The sequence below is a fragment of the Cavia porcellus genome, unplaced genomic scaffold (genome assembly GCF_034190915.1).
Source record: "Cavia porcellus strain 051 isolate PalLab524CR breed Dunkin Hartley unplaced genomic scaffold, mCavPor4.1 scaffold_13, whole genome shotgun sequence".
Taxonomy (NCBI): domain Eukaryota; kingdom Metazoa; phylum Chordata; class Mammalia; order Rodentia; family Caviidae; genus Cavia; species Cavia porcellus.
In genome coordinates this window covers 9321559-9331320 of record NW_026947496.1, presented here as the reverse complement: position 1 = coordinate 9331320, position 9762 = coordinate 9321559, and the positions used below count along the sequence as shown (strand labels likewise).

The 9762-nt window shown below is 45.8% G+C and overlaps 1 pseudogene; it reads left to right on the top strand.

Annotated features, from left to right (window-relative positions):
- Positions 1-1520: 1520 nt before the first annotated feature.
- On the top strand, positions 1521-3460 carry LOC134478387 (tubulin beta chain-like; annotated as a pseudogene).
- Positions 3461-9762: the final 6302 nt, after the last annotated feature.

The window sequence follows — 9762 nt, the reverse complement described above, 5'->3', positions numbered from 1 at the left end:
CATGGCATCAACCCCACTGGCAGTTACCATGGAGACAGCGACCTGCAGCTGGAGAGAATCAACGTGTACTACAACGAGGCTGCTGGTGAGTATCTGGTGTCACCTTGCTCTCCTTGCTGGGGCACAGGAAGTGACAGAGAAGCTTCTTGCCTATTCACTGCACAGGCAGACTGCAAGCAAATACACTTAATGGTCTCTGCAGACTCCTGCTGCTGGACATGACTGCTCCTGCCAGCCTCTCCATTCTCCTCCCCGGGTCTCAGTGGCTGGAGCTTTCGGTCATGAGTTCTGTGCTGTCAGCCAAACAGAACAGGGCTCTTGCCCAAGCATAGGTCTGAGGCAGCTATTGTTCCCACAGGTAACAAATATGTACCTCGGGCCATCCTGGTGGATCTGGAGCCGGGCACGATGGACTCAGTGAGGTCGGGACCATTTGGCCAGATCTTCAGGCCAGACAACTTTGTATTTGGTATGTCGTCCTGGGCCAAGGCTGGCCAGCTTACTTGCCTTGCTACTAGCCCTGCACATCATAGTTCTCAGTGTCCAGTCTAGGGGTGGCACTGTCCAGTGAGCCCTGTGCTGGCCAGAACCACCCGCTCTTGGGGCCATGTCCCTGGTCTGGGCAAGCTGGAGCTGGTGTCAGCCTGCAGAGGCTGCTGCAGCCCTGGCTGCAGGGCAAGAGGAGGAGCAGGGCGCCTCCCAGGGCTTGCTAAGTCTAGGGAATTGCAGAGGAGCTAAGCACAGGAGACCACTTCAAGGTGCCTGAGGCCAAGGGCACAGCTTATGACACATGCTTGGGCAGGGCTGAGAGCCTGTCCTCTCTGCTGGGGCTGTGCCTCCCCATCGGATGCATTGCACTAATTAGAGTGTCCACAGAATGCTCTGATCCTCGTTTTAGAAGCATCGAGGCTTGTTAAACATAACCTCTCCTCCAGCTGGCTTTTTAACTTTAGTATGATCCCAGAGTTTGGTTTATTTGCTGTTTGAACCTTTAAGGTTTTAAAAAATTTGTTTAAAACTGTGTTTAATATTTATTTTTTATGCATGTTTGCAGTACATGATCACATTCCCCATCCCTGTACATAACACATTTAATTTTTTATATCCCCTTCCTCCTCCCTCCACCTGGTTTCCTTTGCTTGTGAAGATTTAATTTGTAACTGATACATAAAATGACCAGACGGATATCACTGCAATGCTCGCTACACATTACACTGCAGGATGTTTAGCTCAGGTTGTATTTATTTTCCTTCTTAAACATTTATCATTTATTTATGGTGAAAACTTTCGAAGTCTTCTCTTCTGCTCCTTAAAATGTACCACTCATCTGTTCTGTGCACCTGTAGACCAGAGCCTTTCCTCTCCTCCAAATGAAATTTAGTGACCATTGATTCATATTTCCCCATCCCAGGGTTTCTGGCAGTCAGTGGTACAGTGAAATTTGTTTTCCTTAGATAAGAAAAGTGTATCTGAAAACATTTACCATTCTGAGTAACCTACCCTCTCCACTGAATGACGCAATGAGAAATTCCCTTTCCCTCGCAGGCTACAGTGGTGCTGGGAACAATTGGGCCAAGGGTCACCACACAGAGGGTGCCGAGCTGGTGGACTCGGTCCTGGACGTGGTGAGGAGAGTCAGAGAGCTGTGACTGTCTCCAGCTCACCCACTCGCTGGGGGGCGGCACCGGCTCGGGCATGGGCACCCTGCTCATCAGCAAGATCCGAGAGGAGTACCCCGACCGCATCATGAACACCTTCAGCGTCATGCCCTCGCCCAAGGTGTCAGACACTGTGGTGGAGCCCTACAATGCCACCCTGTCTGTGCACCAGCTGGTGGAGAACACGGATGAGACCTACTGCATCGACAATGAAGCCCTGTATGACATCTGCTTCCGCACCCTCAAGCTGACCACGCCCACCTATGGCGACCTCAACCACCTGGTGTCAGCCACCATGAGTGGGGTGACCACCTGCCTGCGCTTCCCGGGCCAGCTGAATGCAGACCTGCGCAAGCTGGCTGTGAACATGGTGCCCTTCCCGCGCCTGCACTTCTTCATGCCAGGCTTCGCACCCCTCACCAGCCGGGGCAGCCAGCAGTACCGTGCCCTGACCGTGCCCGAGCTCACCCAGCAGGTCATGTCCTGGCCGGAGACCCCCATCCTAACAACAGGGGAGCAGAGGACAAGATGTTTTTTAGCAGCTGCACAAAGAACCAGGGCAGCTTCCTCTGAGTCAGCAGAATGACAAGCTGTCCCGTGGCGGGCATGGTCAGACCAGTGTCACAAAAGCCTCCACACTAGGAGGATCAAACTAGAGCACCCTCGCCCTCTGCCCTCACTCTAAATCCAGTGCCTCCAGAGTGGAAGGATGCAAAGCCTGTTTCCCTAGGGTCCTGGGGGGGATTGGGAATGTTTAGGCAGTGAAGCAGGCAGGAGACCTGCAACAGTGCAGCAAAGGCAAGCATGGCCAGCCAGGGCCACGTAGGGACCAAGGGCTAAAAGCCACGCATCTGTGGGTGGAAAGGAACTTTCTAACTCTGATGTGGCAGACACCGTCAGCCCTGTCCATGGGCCTTGAGCTCCTGCTCTTTGAGGACACGCTGGTGACCACACACTGCATGCCACAGTGACTTAGCCCAGGGCTCCTGTGCCTAGCCAGGTGAGACTCCCAGGAAGAAGAGCTTTGCCAGGACAGACTAGTGACTAAGAAGCCAGCTTCCCTGACTTTCAGTGTGATGGCTCTTGGTGTCCTTCGTTGCCTTATACAGGTCCCCGGGCTATAGCAGCAACCTGCTCTTTTATGCCAACTGTGAGCTCCCAACTCTCTCCAGGCTCTGCTTCCCACAAGCCTTTGCAACTTCCCAGAGTTCATAGCATCCTCTCCACCTTCTGCTCAGCCCCTAGTTAGGGGACCTGACATAAGACATTCACCAAGGAAGACACTGAGCATACTTGCTGTGCTTGGGTAACATGGATTCAACCAACTTTGCATCAAAAATGTTTAGGGGAAAGAAAACTCATCTGTGTTGAACACACGCAGATGGATTTCTTTGTCATTCCCTAAACAATTCAGTAACATGACTATTTACCAGCATCTACATTGTACCTGGTATTGTAAGCAATCAAGAGGTCAAGTTTAAAGCACATGAAAGAGTATGTATAGATTCTACACAAATGCACTGTCATTTGGGACCTGAACATCTGAAGATTTGGAATCTGAAGTGTGGATTCTGGATCGATTCCCATGGGTGCTGTGGGAACTGTGCTGGGCTCCTGTTGCTATGTAACAAGTTATCACCAACCCAGAGCTCAAACCAGTACAAGCATCTTGCCATGTCCAGGAGCCTAGGCCATACACAATCCTCAGAGATCAGGGGCCTCTTTTGTGCTTCCTACTGCACTGTACAATGTGCACTTAGCACGAATAAAGAGATGTCAATAAATAAAATAAAAATATCAAATGTGTAATGAGTGCTCAGCATCCCCCCAGCAGGATGGTATCTCTTGCAGTCATAGTTCCAAGGCCCTTGATGGACACAGTCTTCAAACACCAGCCAGAGAAAATCCTTTGCTGTAGCCCACGGAACATAAGGCCAATTTTGTCATAAAGGTACATTATTGTGTGTGTATAATACCCATGTTTATTCTTTTTTTTTTTTTTTTTTTGTCTTTTTCATTTTTATCGGTACCGGGGATCGAACTCACGACCGCCTGCTTGCAAGGCAGGTGCTTATGCCGCTGAGCTAAACCCCCAGCCCTCCATGTTTATTCTTTAGAAATTTCTGTTGATGAATTACTAATTTTAATTTTATGAGCTTTATCTTATTAAACAATGAGTATTTAATGGAAAAAGGTTAAATAATGTATTAATTTTTAATATTTGTTGTTTATAAAACGCATCAAAATTTTTAACACCTTTTTTTGTGTACAAAGTCTAAAAACTAACAACACAATGAAAATACCCATGGAACTCTACAAGAAATAACCTTTCCTCCAGTTTTCGCACCTAAGGCAGCCAGCACACTGGACAGCTGTGCCCTGTGTCCACGGACAGCACCCGTGTTTTGCTTTCCTGGCTGTTTTGTAGGAGGTACTTGCCATCTTGCTGGCAGGTCCTGCCTACTGTTTTGTCAGGAGGGTCTTATCATCTTATACAATGTGTAGTTAACAGGAACATGAACTATCCATCAAATACAGTGTTAAATTCATCATATGTACTGTGCATTTAGAATAAATAATAACATTTTCATATCAGCTGTGTACTTGCTTACAAAACCTAAAAGATAACAGGGGAAAGAAATTTCTACGTGAACCACAATGAAAATACCAATAGAACACTATAACAAAAATAATCTTCGCTTCAACTCTCACACCCTAGGCAGCCTTCAGGTGACAGCTGTGTGTCCCATGTGTGAGTCTCGCTGACACCGACAGCCCTGCTCGTGCTTAGCTTTCCTTTCCTGTGCAGCAGGCCATCCTTGTGGCCTCTCCTCTCTCCCCTTTGTCAGAAGCTTCCTACTGTATTGTACAATGTGTACTTAGCAGAAAAATAATATAACCAAGGAAACAAAATATCAAACATGTAACGAATACTTGGAATAGACATCAATATTTTCAAGGCAGGTGTTTACCTGCTTTCAAAACCTAAAATATAACATCAGAAATAAAAACCTATGTGAACTACAATGTAAATACAAACAAAGTCTACCACAGAAATAATCTCTGCTTCAACGGCCATACCCACGGCTGGCTTCACACATGACAACTGCGTGTTCCACACACAAGCATCACTCTTACACGAATAACGCATACATTTTGTTTTCCTGTCCTCTTATGTAGGGCACAGTTGATGTCTTTTTAGTTTTTGTTTTCAGTAGGTCTTTGTGATGCTGAACCCACCTATTCCCTGTCAGTGCAACAATCTGCTCCACAATTCTTTTGTGTAATTTCCTGTGTAGAAATATTTTCTTTTTCCTCTGCTGTAATTGATCTCTTGTGAGCTCCAGTCCCAATCTTCTAAGAAAATTTCTCTGTGATATTTTGTGCTTGTTATTTTCTTTGGAAACTATCAAACTAATTATGCCACACATGTTTAGGATCCAGTAAGACACAGCCATTGACAATGCTTTGTGTTTTGGGTGACTTCGCAGTTGCTGCATAATTTGTCAACAACATTTCCTCTGCCTTTGGTTTTTTTGTAGAAAGTTTCCATCTCATGCTTCCATTTTGTAGAGGTTTCTCTATCAATATTTTCATTATTGTACAATGTTGACATCAGCAGTACCAGTTTGTTTTTCTTTGCAATATAGGATGCCAATGTTATATCTTTCTGAAATCCAAAGATTGTGCAATAGAATTCTCTGTTCTGCAATCACAGCATTTCATTGGAATGTCTGCTTTGTTCCTGTTTACAGTTCCGGTCCTGGTCAACTTGTGTTCTGTTAGCAGATGTAACATCAGCTGAAAACTGGTAAACAACTGTCAAATGTCAAATTCGATTGGTCTAGGGTTGGGACAAATTCTGATTGGTTTAGGGATGGGAACCAGCCTGTTCACACCATCATTTGATTTATCACTATACAAATATAAATCTGTTGGTGAGTTCCCAGATGCATTTCTAAGTTGAAAGCCTAGTAAGTCTTTGCTTCTACAAAGGTATAAAATTTTATGCCATATTTTGATGGCTTTGGGAAATGCATTGCCTTAAGTTACAGGACCATGAACTCTGCAAGACTTCCATCACTAGTCATGTATTCAGGTGGGTGTAACTTGCTTGACAACTACCCACAAATCTCTCAAACAATGAGTGGATAGCAGCCAGATTATCAGTGCTTTTTCTTTCTTGGTGGGTAATTTCATCATCAAACCTCAGACAATGTTGAAAGAAACTAAATCTCCTCAGTGTCAAGAGTTATTCTACAAACCTCAAGCCCCCGCCCACCACTTTTCCATAAATGTTTCACATTCCTGCAGTTACCAATGGAAAGCCTTGGTAAGTACAGCAGGCCAATGAATGCTCTGAGTTCAGCTACGGCGATGTCATAGTCAATATATTTTTTATATGACAATTGGTACATGAGGAATATTTTATATTTCAGCATTTACATATTTCACATCCTGTAGCATTTCATTTGTCACAATTTCTAACACTGAATGGCAGAACTGGCATTCCATCCAGTAGGCTTGAGCCCTGCCAAGAACCTCACTGTATTTTTGGACCTAGCTCTATCGTTGGATTGCTCAGTTGGTTGGGTGACCATTTTGCGCCATTTCTATGAAGCACATATGGACTGATATTACATTTTTTTCATCATCTGAATCGAAGAAGTCTGTGTTCCATGTGTCAGTCAATTCTTGCTCCACTTCACTGTCACAGGAACTTTGGCTCACATGGCTAATATCAAAGTCGTTGTCATCTTCATCCTCTATGCATAAGTGATCTGCTGATTCAGTTTCAGTTTCCTTCAAAACTAACAAATCTGCTGTTTCATATGCCACTGTACTGACCTGGTCTACTTATACCAGAAAATTCAAACAAAACCTTCTTAGAAACAAATCCTAAATGCACAGATATTTTGCAATGAGCATTTCACAGGTTAAACTCATCGATTGCTGCTTCAAATCTCTCGTATATGTCATGCATTCATCTGCCAGGTGGGTAAATGCACAGATGGATTCTTGTTTGCCCCAGGCACGGCTGCTATGAGTTACAACCACATTCTATTCATGGTAAAATATCTTACAGAAGAGTAGTGTGGGTGTATTTTACCCACTGTGATGCTCAGGTAAACATATCAAAACCATTAGCACGCATTATGTAGGTGAAAATCCCAGTCTGCGACTTTTATACAGATGCATAAAACTTGCCATTCATCGTACCAAATGGGTAAACACAAAGATTGGCTCCTGTATTCCTTAGGTGCAGCTACTGAGATGCATAGCCAACTACTATGCTAAAGTACACATTTACAGTAGAAAAATATGGGAGGTTGCTGTAACCCAGTGTTATGTCTCATAGTTAAGGGATCTTGAAGCCAAGCATGGTGGTGCACATGGTACTCCCAACACTCAGAAGGTAAGGCAGGATTGTTGCAAGTTTGAGGCCAGTCTGGGCTACATAGTGAGTTTAGTTTAGTTGTTTAGTTTAATTTAGTTTCGGTACTAGGAATTGAACTCAGGACCTTGTGCTTGTCAGGCAGGTGCCTGTGCTGCTGAACCATAACCCTGGCCCCAGAATGATTTTAAAGGCTGACCTGAATTACACAGCAAGATCCTCTCACAAACAAACAGAGTAAAAGACTTTCGTGATTAGGGAATGCACAGCAGGCAATCCCCTTATCTTAAATTCAGCTAATTAGGAACTGTAAAAAGATCTGTAAAATTCTATCACAGCAGTGCCTAGATTAGACTTGACAGAACAATCCAGAAAAGGTGTGTGGGCAGTGGAGGGTAGATGAATCCTGGAGCTGTCTTGGAGTCCTGCCTGACACACTTGGACTGTCTGGGGAGTAGAAATATCATGCTCTTCGGGGCCAGAGGAACCTGTGTCTATCACAGAGTAAGTGATTTTCTAGCTCATTGCTAGTAAGTACTGTGCTTATGGCACCTAACTGTAAAATCGGACTTGTTGATAAAGAGTAGAAGTATCAAAAGATCCCTAAATTAAGAAAAAATACATTGCCAGCATGTTAAGTGAGCAGCAAACTTTTGGATGCATAACTTTAGTAACAACAGAATCTGGTGGAATCTGTGGTGGATTAACTAATGGTCACCTGGGAACACCCAGCGGAACTGAATCAGTGTGGTGCTGGGTGTGGAGGGCCCACCTGAGGATGGTTGCCAGCAGCATGAAAGGCGAACTGGAGGGGAAGGTGGGGTGCTGTTGATTCTCGTGGAGAAGCTTGTTGTGCTGGTTTTCCTGGTCTGAACTCAGCTGTTCTCATCATTATCTGAGGAGCTCCTGCCTCTCCTCAATGTTGCTGAGGAAGGCTGCTGCTGTTTTGCAGGGAGCTCTGGTCTTTACCTAAAGTGCCTCTTCCTGGCTCCAGTGCAGATCCCTCAGCCTGCTGGCACAGATCCTTCATCCCACTGGTGCAGACCTTCTAGCTTCCACCACTGGCCTTTGGGCCTTCTCAGTGCAGACTCTTTTTTTTTATTGATACCAGGGATCGAACTCACAACCGCCTGCTTGCAAGGCAGGTGCTTATGCCGCTGAGCTAAATCCCCAGCCCCCTCAGTGCAGAATCTTGATACAGACTTACATGTGACATTGCTATGGACACTAGGTCTTCAGCTGGACTCCTGTGGGATATTGCCGTGGGATCCAGGCCCTCAGCTGGATTCCTTGGCTCTCTAGTGTGTCGACAGATCACTTGACTTTTCTGCATTTGACTTTTGGGTGAATATTATAAAACCATCCTATAAATCACATCCTGTATTGAATCTATTCTCTTGCAAGTCCTGACTACAACACTGTCCTTTGGTATTGACCAGGATTTATCTCCAGAACCCCCAACACCAAACCTGCAGCTGCTTATATCCTCCCGTGCGCTTTAAATCTTCTCTGAGTGACTTATAATACCTAACACAATGGTGACGTTATGTAAACGGTTGTTCCACTGTATTGCCTAAGGGATAAAGACAAGGAAACAGCCTGGGCATGTTCAGTGCATTTTTGTTGTTCCTGAATACATTTGATGCGTGGTTGGTTGAATTCACTGATGCAGAATCCTCAGACCTGGTAGGTCAACTATTAAAAAATTGAACAAAATCAATCTAGCATCACGTATTAAAATGACAGCTGCTACTTCTGTTTCGCATGGCATGAAAAAGAGTAGTTATAGAAAAAGTGTATCATTTCCACATAGTTACATGAAGTGTTTCTGGGATTTGGTTGGGAAACAAAGGCAAGAACCATAAACATGAAAGACAACTTGGGGTTCCTAGGCACACAAACAAGTGAGTCTCCAGAGACTGGACTTTTCTCATTATTTAAATCCTCTAGATCTAATCAGCTGATCTTTAGAAAATGGACCTTGATATTCCTTGATAGCTAGAGAGGTGCTAGCTCCATCCTGAGTGAATTTCCCCCATGCATATGGAGAGTCAGGTGGTGCTTGCTACCTGACTGCGATGCCTGTTCTGGAGAAAGCAGCTTAGGGGATGCAGGAAGTGGGCAGGGTGGGGCTTTTCCACCTCAGAGGCTAAAATCCAGGCAGTGTGGGGCTCTGTGAGGCCCAGAATCACAGGGCAAGGAGCCTCATCCTGGAGCAGAGGAGGCCACAAGTCCTGCCCTGGAGCCCCAGGGTGCAGCTTCCCCCTCACCCCCCCCCCCAAGGCTCTCCCTCCCGGCCAGCAGAAGGTATTAGCACTGGGCTCTGTATAACCCAACTGGCCTCCTCACTACTGACAGGAAAGTGTTGACATCATCCTTTCAGTAACTGCTGTTTGCCTTAAAAGTGAAACGGAACAGCTCCAGGGCTCTGGAGCTTCTGGGAGAGATGACCGCTGCTTTTTCCGCTCTGGCTGGGCCCACTCAGTGCAGCGAGGCCAGCTCCGCTCAAATTTCTTGGCAGCCCCGATGCTGGCGGAGTGTGTGAAAGGTCTGTGTTTGGCAAATAGGTGACAAGGGAGCTGGAAAGATGGAAGGTGATACAAACGGGCTCTGTGAGTTCCTGCAACCTCCCAAAGCTGGCCAGGCTGCTTCCTGGGGCAGCTGGGGCCACAGAGAGCGTCACCACCTGTCCTTGCCATGAGCAGCCTC